We start from the raw sequence: 18,991 nt of genomic DNA, 5'->3' as shown, positions 1-18,991 counted from the left end.
AATATTGATTTTAATGTAAAGATTATATGAGATGTTATTAATAATTAAATAGGAAATCAAGTTGTTCATCCCTGGTTTATATTGGTTGCTGACTACTTCAAAGTTCACAAATTCATTAAAAATATACGTGCATATCGGGGCTTCAAAGAAAACTAAACAGTGAAAATGAATTCCAATTTGATTTCAATAAGAAACATCAAATCAGTATTGAGATTCCTACTTTAATAAATTGAACATAAATTTCTCTATTTAAACAGTCTCAAATTATCAAACTGAATTTTAAACAAGCTACTATAAAAAAAAATTATATTTCTTTTTTTAAATTTTTAATCTGAATCCTTCTTGACATTAATTTGATTAATTTGGGCTTCATCCTTTTCAGACTGATAGACTGATGAAGCAAGGTTATTTCTAGAACTCATTCTGGAAAGCCTCATATGTTGGATTTCATATAGCAGCTCAGCTGTATTCCAGTTTGTATATTGGATCAAGTTTTTACCTTGCATGAATAACCGAACGGTTAGAGACAAGGTAAGCTAAGATATATTGTTGGTACAATTGGTGATGTGAATTTCAAGGAGACTATAAATTGAAGGATAGAAATTTTGCCGAGTTCTGCAGTATTTAAATTATTCGCTTAGGCGTTTTATTCATATAGAGAGATTGTAGTTCATCGCACAGACTAAAGTGCATAGAGAAGTAGAAGTATTTATGAAAAAATAAATAATTAAGATGTTTCTTATGAAAGGGACATAATGATTTCAATTGATAAAAATGCTCGTGTTCGAATGAGAGATAACTACTTCCTGTATCGTGATAAAAAATTTGTATGGGATATGGATGATGGCTTAAGGTGTAATGGAGCAGACGGCATTGTGGTACTAAAGCGGATGATTGGTAAAGATTTTACAGAGCAGGTGGAGAGAAATTTCAGAGACATACTAGTGGCGGATATTCATCTTGGGGGAGCTACACGACATGGTTTACATCCTCAAGGAGGAATGGAGACATCAGAGAAGAGTATTGCTGTTTCTGCATGACGGAGTGTTGTCTGTCTAGAGTCGAAAGTGTGTGAGGTGCGTGAAAGTATAGAAGCTAGTTTTACTAATAGCATTACATTTATTTGTTATAATGTAGCTGGCCTTAAATCGAAATTATCTAATTCTTATTCTTTTATAAGTTTTCTTAAAAATTATGATGTTTTTGTTTTGTTAGAAACTTTTATTACGGAAGATAAATTTAATTATTATAGCAAGTTCTTTGATGGTTATAGTCTGTGTTGGTCTGCTGCCACCAAGCGTGCGCGGTTTGGTCGTGCAATGGGTGGTACTTTGTTTGCAATTAATTCTAATCTCTCTCATAATTTGGTTAAATTTATTAACATTGATGGTGTAAATGTGATATATCTTAAAAGTAAGTTCGAGTTGTTTATCTTGCCAGTATATTTAAACTATAATTCTTGGGATTCAGATTTTCAAAATTTATCTAATTTTCTTTCTAAAAATTCTCATTTAAAATTCACTTTAATCGGTGATTTCAATGCTAGAATAGCGGATTCTCAGCCTTTGCCATCTGATTTGATTTTAGATAACCCAATTTTTCACTTGACTAGGAGTTCCAAGGATAGAGTTATTAATGGAAGGGGATCAAATCTTCTTGATCTGTGTGATGATTATGACTTCGTAATTCTGAATGGGCGAGTTCCTGGTGATATGGAGGGGGAATTTACTTACATTGCTAGTACGGGTTCCTCTGTTATTGACTATCTGTTTCCCTATTGATTATATTTCTTGTGTTTTGGATTTTCAAGTATTAGCTGAATTGTTTTCTGACCATCTACCTCTTCTTTTAAAGATATCTCTTATAGAAACGTCGAACCATATTGTTTTGCCCCTTTTACCTCAAATAGTTTGGTCTGATAAGTATTTGAATACGTATAGAAATTCTTTAGATCTAGCTGTTAAAAATATTCCACACTATCCCTCGGACAGCCAAGAGTTTTTAAATATTTTAGTGAACTGCATTAAAAGTTCCGCTATAACGCCTAATGTATCTCAGTATATCAGAACTATCCGTAAAAAGGAGTGGTTTGATGGGGAATGTCTTCGTGCAAGAAACAGATCTTTCGCCCTCTTAAATCTTTTCCGTATTACCAGTTCTGATCTTGTCAAATCTAGTTATCTCCTCGCAAATACGGCTTATAAAGAATTGTGTATCAGAAAGAAGAAACTTTATTTTTCTATGGTAACTGACAAGTTTAAAACAGTAAATGATTCCAGAGAGTTTTGGCATTTAACAAATCACTTTAAACGTAAAAACTTTACATGCGGTAATATTGTTGATATTTTTAAGTTTGTAACCTATTTCCACAGTTTGCTTACCCCTTCAGGGGATGCGTTGTCAGTTTTGTATGCTGAACCTTACATTGTCTCTAGTACTTTGGATCTCCCTTTTGATTTCCGTGAGTTACAGATGGTTATTAGTAAGTTGAAAAATAATAAGGCTCCTGGACCTGACAGAGTGTCTTATGAGTTTTATAAGTATGCGCCTGATAACTTCTTGGATAGCCTTTTATCTTTATTTAACTTCATGTTTGAAACTGGCGCAACACCAACCTCATTCAGTAAATCTATCATTTTTCCGCTTTTTAAACGAGGGGATGTTAATGATGTCCGGAATTACAGAGGCATATCCTGCTTAGACGCTTCTGCTAAGATTTTCACTGGTCTTCTACTTCAGCGATTGGAATCCTTTGTTGGAGACAATGCGTTGCTTAGTGAGTATCAGGCCGGGTTCAGGCGAGGGTATTCTACAATTGATAACCTGTTTGTTTTGTTGAACATTATTAAGCTTAAATTTCTTAAAAGAGGTAATAAAGTATATTCATTTTTTGTTGACTTTAAAGCCGCATTCGACAGGGTTCCAAGAAAGGCCTTATTTTTGAAATTGTTTAATCTTGGAGTTTCAACAAAATTTATCCGCATCTTAAAAAGTCTTTATTCCGACGCTGAATCGGCTGTTCGTGGTAGAGAGGGTATTTCCGAGTTTTTTCCTGTTGAATCTGGTGTTCGTCAGGGATGTATTTTGAGCCCGCTCCTTTTTGCGCTCTTTTTGGATGACCTGCCTCAGGTGCTTGAGGGTGGCGTGCGTATTGGGGGTCGTCGTATTAGTGTATTGATGTACGCGGATGATATTGTTCTTCTCGCGGAGGACCGTGTTACTTTGCAGCGAAACATTAATCTGTTGGCGATCTATTGTGAACAGTGGAGTTTGACTGTTAATCTCGACAAGTCGAAAATTGTTGTTTTTCGAAGGGGGGGTAGGCTGGCTGTTGCAGATCGGTGGAGGTACAGGGGTGAGCCAGTGGAGGTGGTTAATTCTTACAAGTATCTTAGCGTTACGCTCTCTTCTCGCCTTTCCCTGGAATACCACCTGAAAGAAAGAATTTCAGCAGCTAAATTAGCTCTTAATAGGAATTGGTCGAATTTCATCGCTCAGCAACTGATCCCTCTTCATGCAAAGAAACAAGTGTTCGATGCCGTTTTACGTTCCATTGTTTGCTATGGGGCCCAGGTCTGGGGTTTTCAGAGGTATGAGCAGTTGGAGATTTTTAGCGGTTTTTCGTGAAGAAGTTGTTTTCGTTGCCTTCCTCCACACCTAACTATATGATTTACTTGGAAACTTCTTTAGATCTTCTTAAAGTGTTTACTTTAAATTTACATTTTAGATATTGTCTTAGGGCTATAAATCTTCCCTCTCATCGTTTACCACGTATTCTGGCAATTGAGGTAATCAATCAGAATGCTTTTTGGTTCAGGCACTGGTGCGAGCTGGCGCTAAGATACACCTGTAGGTTTGATAGTTCTCTGGATCAGGTTTCCCTCTAGCAAGGGCAGCTCAGGTCTTTGTTAGATACTATTAAGGTTCGGCATACAGAACAATGTGTACGGCTTGCTCAGGATTCTGACAGGTTTCTCTTAAATAAAGAACTCAATTACGATGTTAAACTTTTCTGTCTTGAGGCTAAGTGCCATTTAGCTCTTAATCTGTACGATTTGAAATGGTTATTTAAGCTCAGATGTGAGCTTTTACATTTAAATTTCACCCCATGGCTTGACCGTCCTAATTCTAACTGCCCTCTTTGTGCCCCGATTGTGAGGGAGGATTTGCATCATTTTCTGTGCGAGTGTACTGCCCTTAGCGAACTGCGGGTGCGGTGCCTTGGCTTTAGCCCTTTTCCTGCATCTGCGCTGATACCCTTTCTAAACGCCTCTTCTGAGATTGATTGCAGACGTTTAATCGACTTTGCGCGACTGGCTTGGCATTGTCGCCGTCGTATGATTTGGCCATCATAGTATTATTGCCTTCAAGGCTTGTGTGAATTTTTTTCAAATATATTAACTTCAATATTTATATTAAATTCTTTATGTTTTTATTTTTGCCATCTTGTAGGCATTTCTCATTTTCTATTTTATTTATTTATGTATTTTCTTTGCTTTTTCCAGAGTACTATAATTTTCTTTTTTTTCTATTCTATTTATTGATGTACGTATTTTACTTTTCTTTTTTCAATGTATAATTTTCTGAATATTCTTCAGTTTATTTTTCTTTTCTTTCTTCGGAGTACTATAATTTTCTTTTATTTTCTATTCTATTTATTTATGAATGTATTTTACTTTTCTTTTTTCAAAGTATGTATTATATAATTTTCTTTAGATTAGCATGAATCAGATATTCTGTTTTATTTCTTTTTCATTTTTTATTGTTATTATTTTTATTTTTTTTTATGCTGTTAATTTTTATTTATTATTATTATTATTATTTATTTATTTTTCTGTCTAATTTAATTTTTCTACTGTCTGTTTATGTAGTGCTTATTTTGCTTTATTAATTTTGCGCTAACTCTCCGGCAGACGGAACTTCCATGCCGTAGAATGTTTTTTTTTTTTTTATTTATTTAATTGTATTTACTTTCTTTTTATTACAAATAAAACATTATTATTATTAATGATTTCAACCTCATCGTGGAGGCATCTGTTCCATTCTTACTATAGCCGGGAGTAGGGCAATCCTCAATCTCAACAACTTCATCTTGCTGAGTAGTAGACTATAGAGACTTCCACAGAATAAATAGGGTAGAGATTTTTGGAGGGCTAGGGAGCGAAATATTCCTGACAGAGAGATTGTAGATTGTAGACTGGTGCTTCTAACTCTACACAGTACTTCCTTCCACCAATTCAAGGCGTCTTGCCGACCCCATGCCAAAGGATAAGTAATCACTGTGTCGAAAATGGATATACAATTAGCAGAATTTATTAAAACGTTTCTCAAACAATTTCTATAAGTCGCTATTCAGACTAATTGTTTTGGTAAGTTCATTAATTGCACTGGATTCCTTTTAAGAGCATTTAGCCTAAATTTTGCATTGAATGTTTAATGTACAGGCAATATCTTGTTCTTATCATTATATTATTTGTAATTTTTAAAAAAGTCGGTTAAATAATGAATTAATAATGAAATATTTAAAAGAGGAAAATCACAAGAATAACGCAGAATACAGATAACTTGTTATAACAAAAGAATTCTTTACTGTAAACAAATTTGCAGTCTAAAATTTATAAACTTTTTTTAGCAAGTAGCAAGCATAATACTAAACTATAAGCAAATTCAGATTTAATTTTCAACAAATTACTCTCGAATGCAAGCGGTCAATTCAGTTTATTTACAGTAAATCAATTTACTTACTATTAATCCCAGATTTTGTAGCCAACTTAACAATTCTATATCTATTTAAATATAACCAAAAAATTACTCTGTACACTTTAAGTATTCTGTGTGTAATTTTAAACAAAATACTTTAGTAAATTCAAGATTGGTCCAATTCTTAAAACAATTAAAAGTAACTTATGGTAAATAATTAGAAATCCATGTGGGAACTTAAAGCTGCAAAATGTAGAAAATCCCGTAAAATTGGTAATCAAGAATTTAATTACACATTATTAATAAAACTGATATAATGAAATTCAGAGATAACAGCACTTAGATCATTAATCCAAGGTGGTAAATTTTTTAGATAGATACCTGCAAAAATTACGTATAGGAGATTGATTACCTATAGCAAGATATTATTGAGACAGGGCTTTGGAACATTTAGTATCTTGGCCAATTAGGGGGAAAACAAAGGCAACTCAACGTAATTCCAGGATAATCCTGGAATCTAGGTCCTTTTTATGAAGAGGGGGACCTAGGCCCGCGTATTGCTGGTGCTAAAGATCTTGTGCCTTTTTGGGGCTATCAATATGCTGCCTTCTCATCAATATAAGGCCGTAAAGTGTTCTCTCGTTATAGACAATGCTGTCCATCACCGAACAGTGAGCTATAAGAAGCTCCTAGATAAAGAAAATTCCAGGCGCAGCAGCTGGAACCCAGTATTGACTAACCACTCAGCTAATGCCTTCCCTGGTCTCTCTTCAGAACGAGTAAATCTTTCGCCTTATCTCATTATTTTAGTCCTTCAGAAGGGTAATTTAAACTTTAAAGGATTAAGGTTATTATGATGAGTAGGGTAGGTCTGCAGGTATGAAGGTGCCAGGGGAAGATTCGAAATCAAATTATGAAAAAATAAATTTTTGCAAAACTGTAAATAAAAGATTAAGCATCCCATAAGGATCGGGAGGCTCATTAGATTATTGTATGCATCCCGAAATTTAATGGGCACAATTTTTAAAAAAATTCAGTGTAATAAAGTCGAAATTAATAATGTTTTAAATAATCAAACAACCACTTAAAACCATAAGTACCATTCATAGCATCATAGATTGGCTCTTCTTACGCTTAGGATCGACATGATTTTATAATAAGTAAAATTATATATAAAAACATACATTTTTTTCAGAAAGCAAAGTTACTAAAATGCCAAAACCTATTAATGAGAATATACTTCGGTCTTGAAAAAATTGGGAATTTGTCAACAGTAGTCAATTCGTTGTTTTATTTTGTTTTTTTTCTCAAACGTTTTGATAAAAATTTTGTCTTCCCGGTGCCAATATTGTCAAGAACGAAGAATATTGTCAATACTGTTATCACAATAAAATTAATAGTATACGAACAATAAAACTATCATACATTACAAACAAATATTTATAACTCTTCTGCTCAACATTTAATGTAAAGTGTATTTGATTTTATAAAACAAGAAAAATCAAAAAGAAACCATTCAAAAATACATTCTGCTTCAGTACTAAATACATAATTCAACAATACATGATATCCAAAATGCTAATTTTATAAACAAAAATTTAAAAAAAAGAATTAAATATTTTATAAAACTCACCTAAACAAACCATTCGTCCTTTTGGCTGGAGGAAACATCGCTGTAACGACAAAAATTGGAAAATTTAAATTAGTAAACTTTTTTTAAAAAAGGAGGAAAATTTTAATTATATCAATCGAAAATAAGGAGCGAAGATGGAGTCCTGTGATAATCCTGTAGACAACAAAACGATGTTACCAATGCGTACTTACAAATATGTAATATATTGTAACGAAGTTGACCTGGGTGGAGAAGAAAGGCCTAGATTGTTCTAGAGGTTGAACGACCAAAGTCAGTAACAGGCCGCCACTGCATAAACAAAAGGGGCGGTATCTACTTGTGGCAGAAAAGAAAGGCCTAGATTGTTCTAGGGGTTAAGCGACTAAAGCCGGTAACAGGCCACCACTGTGTAGACAAAAGGGCCAGTCTATACCTGAACTAGAAAGGAAAGGGCTAGATTGTTCAAGGTGTTAGTGACCTGTGTAAAAGCCAGCTAAGAGAAAGGCCTCAGTTGGGGTGGTGGCATATGTGTTTTCCCAGCCAGTGATTGACAGGTAGGAGCGAGACATTGAGTAGGAGGAGGGCGGCCCCAGCTGAGGTGGTAGCAGTATGTTTTCTCCAGCCAATGAACGTCAGGAGGGCGTGGAAACTTATGCTCAGAGAGTTGGAGGAGGGCAGTCCCAGTTGGAGGGAGGCACGCAGTTAAAAGGAGGCCGACACAGCTGGAGAAGTCAGTTTTAATCAAGTTTGAAGGAGTTCTTAACGAGTGTTAATCAGTTTTAATCAGTTAGTTTTGAGTGAGTCTTTGAGAGACAATTTTGGGAGACACTTTGGAAGTGGTAGTTTTGAGAGAGTCAGTGTTACGGAGTGCTTCAGTGTTAGCCAGTTGGGCAGGTAGTCAGTTCGTGAGTAGAGCTTTGCTAGTGCGGTTGAGTCTAGCGCAATTCGGTGCAGTGTGGACCAGGGGTCAGTCGTGGAACAGTTTTGTGGCGTTACGTAGTGAATAAGTAACAGTAAACTGTTGTGACTGTTGTAAATGGTGACTGTAATGGATAGCATTAGTTGATAGTAAATGTTAATGTGAGTAAAGGTAATGTGTTAATAAATCAGGTTATTACTTACAACTTTAGCGAGTTTTATCATTTAATCAAACCCACATATTTAACGTAACTAGTGACAGGCATTAGTTGTGTAAGTAAAGTTTTTTTAGAAAAACTTTACAATATGTATAATTTAGAAGTTTTTTTAGTCAAGCAGAATGCTCAGGCAATTCAATTAAATGAGTCACGCGCCCATTGAACAATAAAATTTTGGTTGTATAGGATTCAGACTAAAGGAAGAAAATAGTTAACAAAAAATTACTACAGCCAACTTAAAATATTTATATCGATTACATTGTACGGTCAAAAATCATTAAAATTGATAGAAAATATTAATGGAAGAGAATATAATTTTGTATTCGGACATTTTGCCTTGCCATGTTGAAAACAAGCATTATTATTTTAGTTTAGAATTAAACTTCTTACGACACCCCTTTCGATCATGGATTTAGTCATATGAACACTTTTTACAAACTAAATTTCCAATAAACTCCGCCACAGGATTTTTAACTTACCTAAACTTTAGGAAAATTTAATTTCAATTTACTCAGTACTTTTAAAATTACATGTTGTGTGTAAATGGCCACTAAAAAGAGTTGAAAATTTAATAAAAGCACACATTGTAAGAGATTCATTTCGATGTACTAAGACTAAGTTACGATTGTATTACTCACAGAGGTTTTACTTGTACGCTTAGATTATGGTGTCCCAGCAGTACTCTGCGCTTGGTTTCTGCTAACAAACTGCTGCCTCCGCTAAATGTCAACATCAACGACTTACCCGCTCTATTTGCATTTCTTTTTTATTTCTCACATATAAATTCTTTTATTGTTTTAACCTTATATTAGGAGGTAAAAACTGCTACATTTCATTACTCCAAGAAAGACAAACACAGGGTAATGAAATTCTCACAAGTTTCTCCAAATTATAACAGTAAACAAACGTCTCTAAAACATTCTTAAGTAAATAAAGAATGAAAATATTATATTTTTTCACAATCTAGTTATTTAGGTATTTTTTATTATTATTATTTTCTTTTTTAACTTGGTTGTCTTTTGTTCGAACTGCATGGTGTTTGCCACCTCTAACTAAACCTATTTGACCATGGGATTAAGTGTTTTCAGCGAGCAAAAACACGCGGTCACTATCGGCTATACAAAAGTGAATAGTATGCTACATCATTACAAAAAACTAATCTGGACTCTAGAAGGTTGTAAACAATTAAACAAACACACTTTTAGTAGAAGTGGATTGTACATCCGTGATCGAAAGAGTAGTCCAAAAAAAAATTAATTCTAAACTAAAATAATAATTCTTGTTTTTCAGGATGGCAAAATGCCCGAATGGAAAGTTATATTCTCCAATTAAAACATTTTCTGACACATTAAATGGTTTAATAATTGGAGAATATTGTTACAAGGGTTTATGGGTATCACAGCTTCTGAAACTTCCTTATCCCTGGTTTGGGAGAGTAGGAGCTGTTTTTATTTATTTTTGGTATGTTTATTAAAACAGTCCGGTAGGACAGTTGTATAAGGGTTGATCGTCAAAAACTGCACGAAAAAGCGTAACGTTGAAAAACACCCAACTTTGATAATTTTTTTCTCTTTTTCTATAAAAGATAAAATTCCCAAATTTTCTTTAAACCCTCCAAACCCTCCTTTATAACTGTAATTTTTTTTGCACCAACCAAGATCGAATAGAGATCGAGAAAAAAGTTGCTGAAAATGAGCAAAAACGGCTTTTTCAAAAATTGGTATTGTTGTTGTTCTTCTTCGTTGTTGTTACCTTTTTTGTAAACTGCGTTTTCGTGAATGAGGTGTCATTCGATTCGGAATTTTATGTAGATGTGCCTTTTGGGAGTCTCGACGCTGTATATTAAATGGGAGAGGAGTTAGCTCCCTTTATGTAAGGCCCCCTCCAAAATTATTATTTCTAATTACTCTGTAAATCTTGGCCCGATTTTGATAAAATTTGGTAGGATGATATTTATTTATTAATCTTATTTTTTCACTCAAAAATGTGCATTTTCATTGTAAAAAAAGTACAAAAAAGTTTCTGTTTATTTGCTTTTATTTTGATAATACAATTTCAATCTATCAGCTTTGGTTTATAACCTGATTTTTTTTTTACCTTGATAAAGATAGGTAATTAGATATTATGTTATATTATAATTAGATAAAACAGATAGTTGAAAAATGAAAATGTATTTATTTTCTTAACCTATTCCTTATATCTAATTTAAATAATAACAATACAGAATTTAATATTGTGATTTGTATTTTATATATACAGTTACCTGTCAGAGGTGGCGGTGTTTACTTTGCCTGGCAGTAGAGGCGGGCCCGCAGTAGACCGCTGTACCCGAGCCCCGCAGGGTGTCGCGAGTTTTCCGGCAGCTTCCTGCCGCCAATCGCCGCAGCAGCGTGCATGCCCCCTCCGGCTCCGTTCGCTCCTGCCGTCATCTCTGGAACTACAGGCACGCAATCAGCTGTCAACCATTATCTCCTATTACTTATCGTCGCAGATGAAGTTGGGAGAGAGAGAAAGAGAGAGAGAGAAAAAAAAGTAGAAACCAGACCTAAAAACAATTCAACGGTGCAGTGCTGAGGAGAGAAATTTGATTGTTTGGAATGTGAAACTCAACTGGAAAATGCAAGCGTGCTAAAAGAAGAAGAACGAAGGAACAGAAGTTATCTGGATGATTTTTGGACGTTAAACCAAGAAAACAAAGTCAATATCAGGAAATTTTAAAAAATATCAAGTCGAGAAACTCGATTCTTTCTTGAAATAGTCAATTTAGCTTATTTCTGTAATTTATTTCTTAAAAATTGTATTCAACCTACCAATCTACTATGATACTGTTACAGATAGAAAATCTGGTACCAAGAATTTTTAATTAACTTTTATAGAAAATCGGGTAACAATTCAGTTAGGGAGCAAATGTGTACATCAAATGGAATATGAATAGAAAGAAATACGTCTTTGGCAAGTAAAGCGTGTGAAATTGTACTTCGGCCTGTTTATGAAGCGAACAAAAGGAGATAAACAGAGAGCGGCGCGTATGCGGAGAGACAGAGCCCGACTGTGGGCAGTAAGCCACTGATAGCTCTGTTACAAGGTGACTTCCTTTCGTCGGCTTGGCCGGATAGACCTACAATTTTCGGACAGAAATTGGGAAATTTTCCGTGAGCGGTTGAAGTTACCAGCGGTGGTGAACATTTCCCAGTGTGGGGATTGCGCTCAACGAAATCAACCACAGAGAAGGAAGTTGGGAGAAGTGCTGCAGTGGCCTGCGAACAGGCGCCGGAAAGGCATTTGAAAACAGTGAATACAATTTCACCCCGGCAAAACCGAGTAAGACCCAGGCCTGGGGTAAGCTAAGTATTTCTTTTGTAGACAGTTATGTACGAGGTGTGTTCAAAAAATAAGGTGAATTTTCATTTTTCTCAAAAAATATTTATTTATTCATCGATTTTTATTTGGTCTCCTTCAAAGTAGTCCCCCTCAGATATAATACATTTGTGCCAGCGTTTTTTCCAATCCTCGAAACAGTTCTGATATGCACTTTTGGGTATGTCCTTGAGCTCTCTCAGCGATTCGGTTTTTATCTCCTCAATCGTCGCAAAACGCCGTCCTTTCATGGGTCTCTTCAATCTTGGGAACAGGAAAAAGTCACAGGGCGCCAAATCTGGTGAATACGGTGGCTGAGGCATGATAATGTCATTCAACAATTCCTGAGCGATGCTCATGCGACGGTTTTTTGGATCAAAATTCAGCAATTTTGGAACGAACTTCGCTGCCACACGCTTCATGCCCAAAATTTCAGAAAAAATTGCATGACATGTGCCAACCGATATGCCGACATCCTCAGCAACTTCTCTAATTGTGATTCGACGAGTCTTCATAACAATTTTCTTTACTTTCTTAACATTTTCATCGGTTGTTGATGAGCTGGGGCGTCCAGGGCGAGCGTCGTCATTCGCATCTTCTCGACCTTCTGTGAAAAGCTTGTAACACTTGTAAACCTTTTTTTGACCCAGAGTACTCTCACCGTACGCCACTGTCAACATTTCAAGTGTTTTTGAGCACTTAATTCCATTTTTTACATAAAATTTGATGCAAATTCGTTGATCCATTTTTTTCGACAGAAGAAAATCGCCGAACTCGCAAAACACTTGTCTTATTTATGCCTCTCACAAACAAACTAAACATGCTATATAGCTACAACTTTGAAAATATGTTCGAGACAAGTGTACCAACATAAAAAAAAAAACAATCGAAATTCGAATGTACGTAGCCCGCGAAATTTGAAAATTCACCTTATTTATTGAACACACCTCGTATATAGTTTTCACGGCTTTCTTTTTTTTCCAATTATATTGTATATAATTAAGGTTTTCAACAGTGTAATCTTTTTAGTTTTGTAACCCTAATAAGATATTTTTTTAGGTTTATTATAAGAAATAGAACAATTACACGGAAGCTTCCGCCCTGTTTTTTTTTTCATTTTCTTTATTGTTTAAATACAGCTCTTACTTGATTTAATATATTGAATATTTAAGTGCCGTGACTCTAACTGATAGTATGTAAAAAGATACACATTTGCCACCAACTACTTTTTGGTTTCATTAAAAATTTCGTTTTTTCAATATACACTGTTGTCTCCAAATCGCCTTCTTCTTTTTTTTCCCCCCCCAGAACTCCCTCCCTCCAACCTATTTTTTTTGTTGCAGGCCTAAAAACCAGTATGGTCCCGTAGGTTCGCTGTTCCCTGCGGAACGAACTTAAAACAGCGTGGCGCCCTGAATACATTTTCTTTTATTCTTTTACATTTTCTCTTTTACTCATCTTATTTAATTTCATTGGTTTCTTCCTCATCTCGACCCACCCCCTTCTCCACTGTGGTGACGCTGGGCCTAAATGGCACCGTAACAATAGCTTTAATTTTCATCTAGCAGCATGAAAGATATTAATTTCAATATTGAAAGGTACCTATTGAGTTATGAAACTATAAAGACAACTAATTACTCCCTAGGTGCAAAGTGTTAAACTTTAACTCTGTAGAAATATGGGGCAACAGTAAAGTTACCCATGGGAACGATTTAGCAACAGAGAAAATAGCGTTCTACCGGTGTTTAAAAAAAAAAAAAAAAATCCGCTGACGAAAATAAACTAAACAAAAAACTTTACAAATGACTTGAAATTCAAACTACTATTGTTGCTTATGGAGAAATTTGATTGCAGTTAATTTTGGAAGGTTGAAAACAAGACAAAAGAAATATGAATCCAGTGTGACACTTCATTTGACATCCCCTTACAGCTGCAATCGTCACATTTCCTTTAGAATTTTTCTTTTCACAAATTGTACTAACTAGATAAGTAATCATGACAAATTTTAGATTTTGAAAGTTCACCTTTTTTGAGAACCTCTGAGACTAAAGATTTTTAATTATTATTATTTTTTTTAAATAGTTTTTACTGTACGTGCAGTATGTGGACAGCTTAATTAAAAAACGAAAAAGCGGTAGTTAAGTTCCCATGTGATGTCTGGTTCATGTGAAACCATTGGGCATGATCATCGGATTTGGCAAAATTAGCCACCGTAAGTGCCACTTTACAATTAGATTTTTCAAGTTTTTTAAGAGTTACTTATGCGCGTAGGCAGTGCCATCTACGTTTCATTGAATTAAGACTGTTTTTGGTAAACGAATTCATTTATATATAGCCATTTGTGTGTATTCTGGGGTGTGGAAATTCCTAAGGTAACAAAGCACTAGTTAAATACATTTTGCTTTTTTAGTAGAAGTTACATATCTATTAGTGATTTGTTTGCCTCTTGCAGTTTTGTGAAAGATTTTCTCAAAATAGTTTTGGGTTTTATTAATTGACATGCACGCTGTGTCTTATCTCGTACCCACTTACGCTTCCTAAGTCGTACCACCGGCTGTAAGAAGTTTTAAGTTTAGTTTTTTGACGTAACATATTTGTTGAAATACATTTTCAATAATTTTGGGGCTAGGTAACTGAAAACAACGTCTTCAACTATTGGACCGTTATTTTTTTAAATCTTGAGTTAAACGAAGTCTCAATTTGGTAATAACAAGTCCTGGCGAAACAATTAAACAAAGTACGGCAACGATATCGCCTTAAACGCCTTTAAATCTACAGGATTACGGTCATGTAATAGACGTGTCTTATGGGATGAAAACTTCTCTGCTTCATTGATAAATATTGAATACTAATTGACCAAACCAACTCTAGAAGAGAATATTGAAACTGAAGAAGTTGAAAGTCCATCAGACGACCCGCTTCCATTGACTCTAGGGCAACACCTACACAAGTCATGACAAATTCAGAAATTGAAACACTTGCTGTCGATATTATTGTCTCCTATTCAGTCTCCAACTTATCATGTCAAACTTCGAGAAAAATAAAGGCAAATTTAAATTTCGTTGCCTCTTACAATTTTGTGAACGTCATCATTGACGGGGAGGCGACTAGCAAACATACTTTACTATAAATTTCTTTTATTAACCATTAAATAAAATGCAAGGCCTAATACCGGGAATCGAACCCAGTACCACAATACATATTAGCTTCACAGGTCTCGCCTTTAACCGCTCGGCTACTGTGGCGCCCAAAATAATACTTCACCCTCCCAAAATAGTTTTATTCTACGTCATCAGATAATTTTTTAAAAACTCCTACGAGTAATATAAACATTTGTATAAATACCTAACACTTTTTTTTGATATTCTTTTCCAGGTAAATATATTTTTTTTTCGACATTTCGAGAAGCTGCCACTTTTCCCCCTAGTGCCACTTCAATGCAATATAAGTTTTTACCATTTATGTTTCTGCCATTGAAAGCATTATTAGAATTCGGAATGCGACGAAAATCAGATAACGTAAGTATACGAGGGTCGTTTGAAAAGTCCGTGCAAAGTCAGAGAGATAGCACTACTGGCGCGTATCGAGGTTATGTTTAGTTAGTAGCATCTCTTGGAAGAACACACACCAAGTTTCAGCCAGATCGGTCTATTTCTTTGTGTTTGGCATTCGTTTGAATCGAGGAAGTCGAGTGATTTTCAAAAAATGGACGAAAAAGAATTTCGTGTGTTGATTAAACACTACTTTATGAAAGGCAAAACGCCTCAGGAGACTAAAGAGAAGCTTGATAAACATTATGGTGACTCTGCACCTTCGATTAGAACAGTTTATAAGTGGTTTCAAAATTTTCGGAGTGGCCATATGGGCACAAGTGACGCTGAACTTTCTGGACGCCCTGTTGAGGTTACTACTCCAGAAATCGTTGATAAAATCCATGATATGGTGATGGATTTTAAAAGAGTGAAGGTGCGTGAGATTGCTAGTGCTATGGGCATCTCGAATGAACGGGTACATAATATTTTGCATCAAACTTTGGACATAACAAAGCTATCCGCAAGATGGGTGCCGCGATTGCTCACGCTTGACCAAAAACGAAATCGTGTGAAGTGTTGCAAGGACGGTTTGCAGCTGTTCCAGAAGAATCCGCAGGACTTTAAGCGTCGTTTCGTCACTGTGGATGAAACATGGATACATCTCTACACTCCTGAGACCAAAGAACAATCTAAACAATGGGTTACCAAGGGGGAATCTGCGCCAAAAAAGGCGAAGACCGTTCCTTCGACCGGAAAGATTATGGCGACTGTCTTTTGGGATTCGCAAGGAATAATCCTCATGACTATCTGGAAAAGGGTAAAACTATTACAGGTGCATATTATTCATCGTTATTGGACCGTTTGAAAACCGAGCTGCAAGAAAAACGCCCACGATTGGCCCACAAAAAAGTCCTTTTCCATCACGACAACGCACCAGCTCACACCTCAGCAGTTGTGGTCGCAAAATTAATGGAAATAGGGTTCCAACTCGTTTCACATCCCCCCTATTCTCCAGACTTGGCTCCCTCAGACTACTATTTGTTCCCCAATATGAAGAAATGGCTGGCGAGAAAAAGATTTTATTCAAACGAGGAGGTGATCCCCCTAGTGCCACTTCAATGCAATATAAGTTTTTACCACTTATGTTTCTGCCATTGAAAGCATTATTAGAATTCGAAATGCGACGAAAATCAGATAATGAAAGTAAATATATTCTGTTTATCGTAAATAGTTAATTAAAAATATTATTATTTCTGTATATGAAATTGTATTTGTGTAGATTTCAATTTTTATTGCTCCGAATGTATTTTTATGCAATAGCATAATTATTAAAAAAATAAATAAATTCATCTCAACTGATTTGAAACACATTGTAAAAAGGAAGCAAGTTTAATGAGCTGTGATGACCTATTTATTTTAACCTCTTGACCTCTGGCAAATGGGTGGAGCCTGCTAATATTCTATTTATAATTCTGATATCTCAATGATCTTTATGTATTTCTGAAAACATTTGTAGCCAATAAATTAGATAATGTTGGGGCATGTCATTAGCACAAGGACAGTATTATACAGATAAATATATTTTTTTGAATTAATCATTTGAATTTTACCAGAATGTCTACTCAAAATAACTACATTTTCTTGTTAGAGAAAAGAATGCATTTATCTGGCTGCAGAATCAAAAAATTTTGTTCTTGTAAACTAAGGAAATATACTTTTTTAGCTTCTTAGTTAGCGAAAAAGTCGTTATTCATAGACAGTGGAATACTGATTAGAACACGGTTGAAAGAATATGATAATTACGTGGAGTAATGAGAGGGAAAGGTAATATTTCTCACCAATTTTTAATCTCTAAATTTTCATCTTTATGAATTAAGAGAAATTCGTAGTATTTACCAGAATAAGACGGCAGGTTGACTGGCCACATCCACTTGATAAAAATTGTGGCAGCCATGTTCCAGCAGAACTGGGACTGTAAAGCTCTTTTATTTTTTTCTACTTACCCACTTTTTAATAGCCATTTACTTAAACAACATTCTCTTCTCTGTTTCGCTTTCTCTGTGCGCTAAGCTCAACAAAGAGCCAGCTGCTTTGGGATGGCCAAAAGAGATGGAGCATGTAGGCCAGTAAGCTTTAAACAAAGCACAAGCTTAGTTTTTACTCACGCGCAGTCCTGACACTCATTTTACCGACTATCTTTTGTTTAATACCATCTTCTTTAGGACACAAAGGTGTACGCAGAAGGAGAAAAAAAAGGAAAAGAAATTAATAAAGTTTTTGTGTCTGCATTTTTTGAAGGGTTCTTTGTAAAAATTGTTTTCCACTTTTTTTAAAAAAATTGTTTAGTTTAAAAATACTATTGTTTTAGGTTTAAACAAAGTAAACCAATTTCTGGGTCTTTTGTAAAGTAAAAATTGCGGAGCAGCATTTTCTAAATACTTATTTATAATGGTACATTCCAAGAACAACCAACCTCTTACACAAGAATTTTTTAAGATATATTTCTCTTCCATTTTTCCAGATTTACAAGAAATAAAAACTGTCAATGACGGCAAAAGATTATTAGCGTACAAAGCATTTTTTAATCTACACTTTTTAGAAAGAAAGCGTTGAATCCAACACGGTTAAGAAAACACTGTACCATGGTTTTTTGGGGGGGAATTCTCTCTGAAGGCAATCAACGATGATTGGCCAGAGAGTCTACGCATACGCCACTGTATTCCGGAACCTAGACTAGTAACTCCTACTAGTTATTATGTAGTGGTTGCGCAACGTTTTCATGTTGTTAGGCTGGGACACCCGCAGGGATGCCAGGATCCCTGAAGAAGTGGCTATTCCACTTCTCCCTACGGAGAGGTCGGATGAGACCGTAACAGGAAGGGGAAAGACAATAAAGGAAAGGGACCAAAGGAAGAAAAAGGGACTTGAGTGGGTGCCGGGGCATTTGGGGATTAAGGGAAATGAAATAGCTGATCAGTTGGCCAGGAATGGAGCTAGTAATCCCTTCATTGGCCCGGAACCAGTCCTGGGGATCACTAGGGGTGCAGTTCGTGAGGCTCTCAGAGATTGGATCTGGAGAGAACATGAAAAGTACTGTTATTGTAGCGCAGAAGCAACTGGTAGGGAAAGCCCCCAACATTCTTAGAAGGGGAGGTTTCACCTACTAGACTTAAGGGAAGGCACAATAAGCCTCTTGGTGGCTGCGGTGCCGTGGGGCATGGGCCCCGTCCCGCCGTTTACATCTAACTCCTACTAGTTGGAGTAGCTCCTCCAGTCCTGTCCATTTAATCAGAATTATAAGAGTATAGTAAGGTACTCTCCTGGACAAAAGTATGAAGATGTAAAATTTCTTCATCAAAGAGTCGAACCCTGAGCCAAGCCTAATCGCAATAACTGCAATACCGTTTCATCCTCTTCCTGACAGAACTGACACAGGCTATTCTCTGCAACCTACATTTGAGAAGGCTTAATATCAAACTTTGGACCTTATGCCTGTTTCTCCCCTCTATTCCTACAACTTGTTATGAACCCATCTGGTTCAAGCCTCGTGAGAACTGCGCAAGAAACTTCTCCGACAAAGCGTTCCTTCGTTTTGACACCCTGCATCTCAAATGCTTGGGCAACCTGACGGGGGAAGATCTAATTCTGGGTAC

At 35.7% G+C, this 18,991-nt stretch overlaps 1 protein-coding gene across 5 annotated transcripts in view; it reads right to left on the bottom strand.

The window, feature by feature from the left end:
- Nucleotides 1-18,991, bottom strand: part of LOC141456073 (clavesin-1-like) — a 497,988-nt gene that overhangs the window by 17,145 nt on the left and 461,852 nt on the right. The window contains exons 6-7 of one of the 5 annotated variants that reach the window (XR_012459571.1): nt 10,712-10,903; nt 7,334-7,373 (exon numbers count right to left, since the gene is read on the bottom strand). The gene's annotated coding sequence lies outside the window, so the exon portion shown is untranslated. Of the gene's footprint in view, nt 1-7,333; nt 7,384-9,086; nt 9,485-10,711; nt 10,904-18,991 lie in introns of those variants that run through there. The other 4 variants (XR_012459572.1, XR_012459573.1, XM_074131694.1 and 1 more) reach the window with 4 other exon arrangements.

The sequence above is a fragment of the Rhodnius prolixus genome, unplaced genomic scaffold, assembly GCF_049639745.1.
Source record: "Rhodnius prolixus isolate KJV_2025 unplaced genomic scaffold, Rpr scaffold_4, whole genome shotgun sequence".
In the NCBI taxonomy this organism is placed as follows: Eukaryota; Metazoa; Arthropoda; class Insecta; order Hemiptera; family Reduviidae; genus Rhodnius; species Rhodnius prolixus.
Note: the sequence above shows the minus strand (reverse complement) of the source record. Positions and strands in the feature narration are given on the sequence as shown.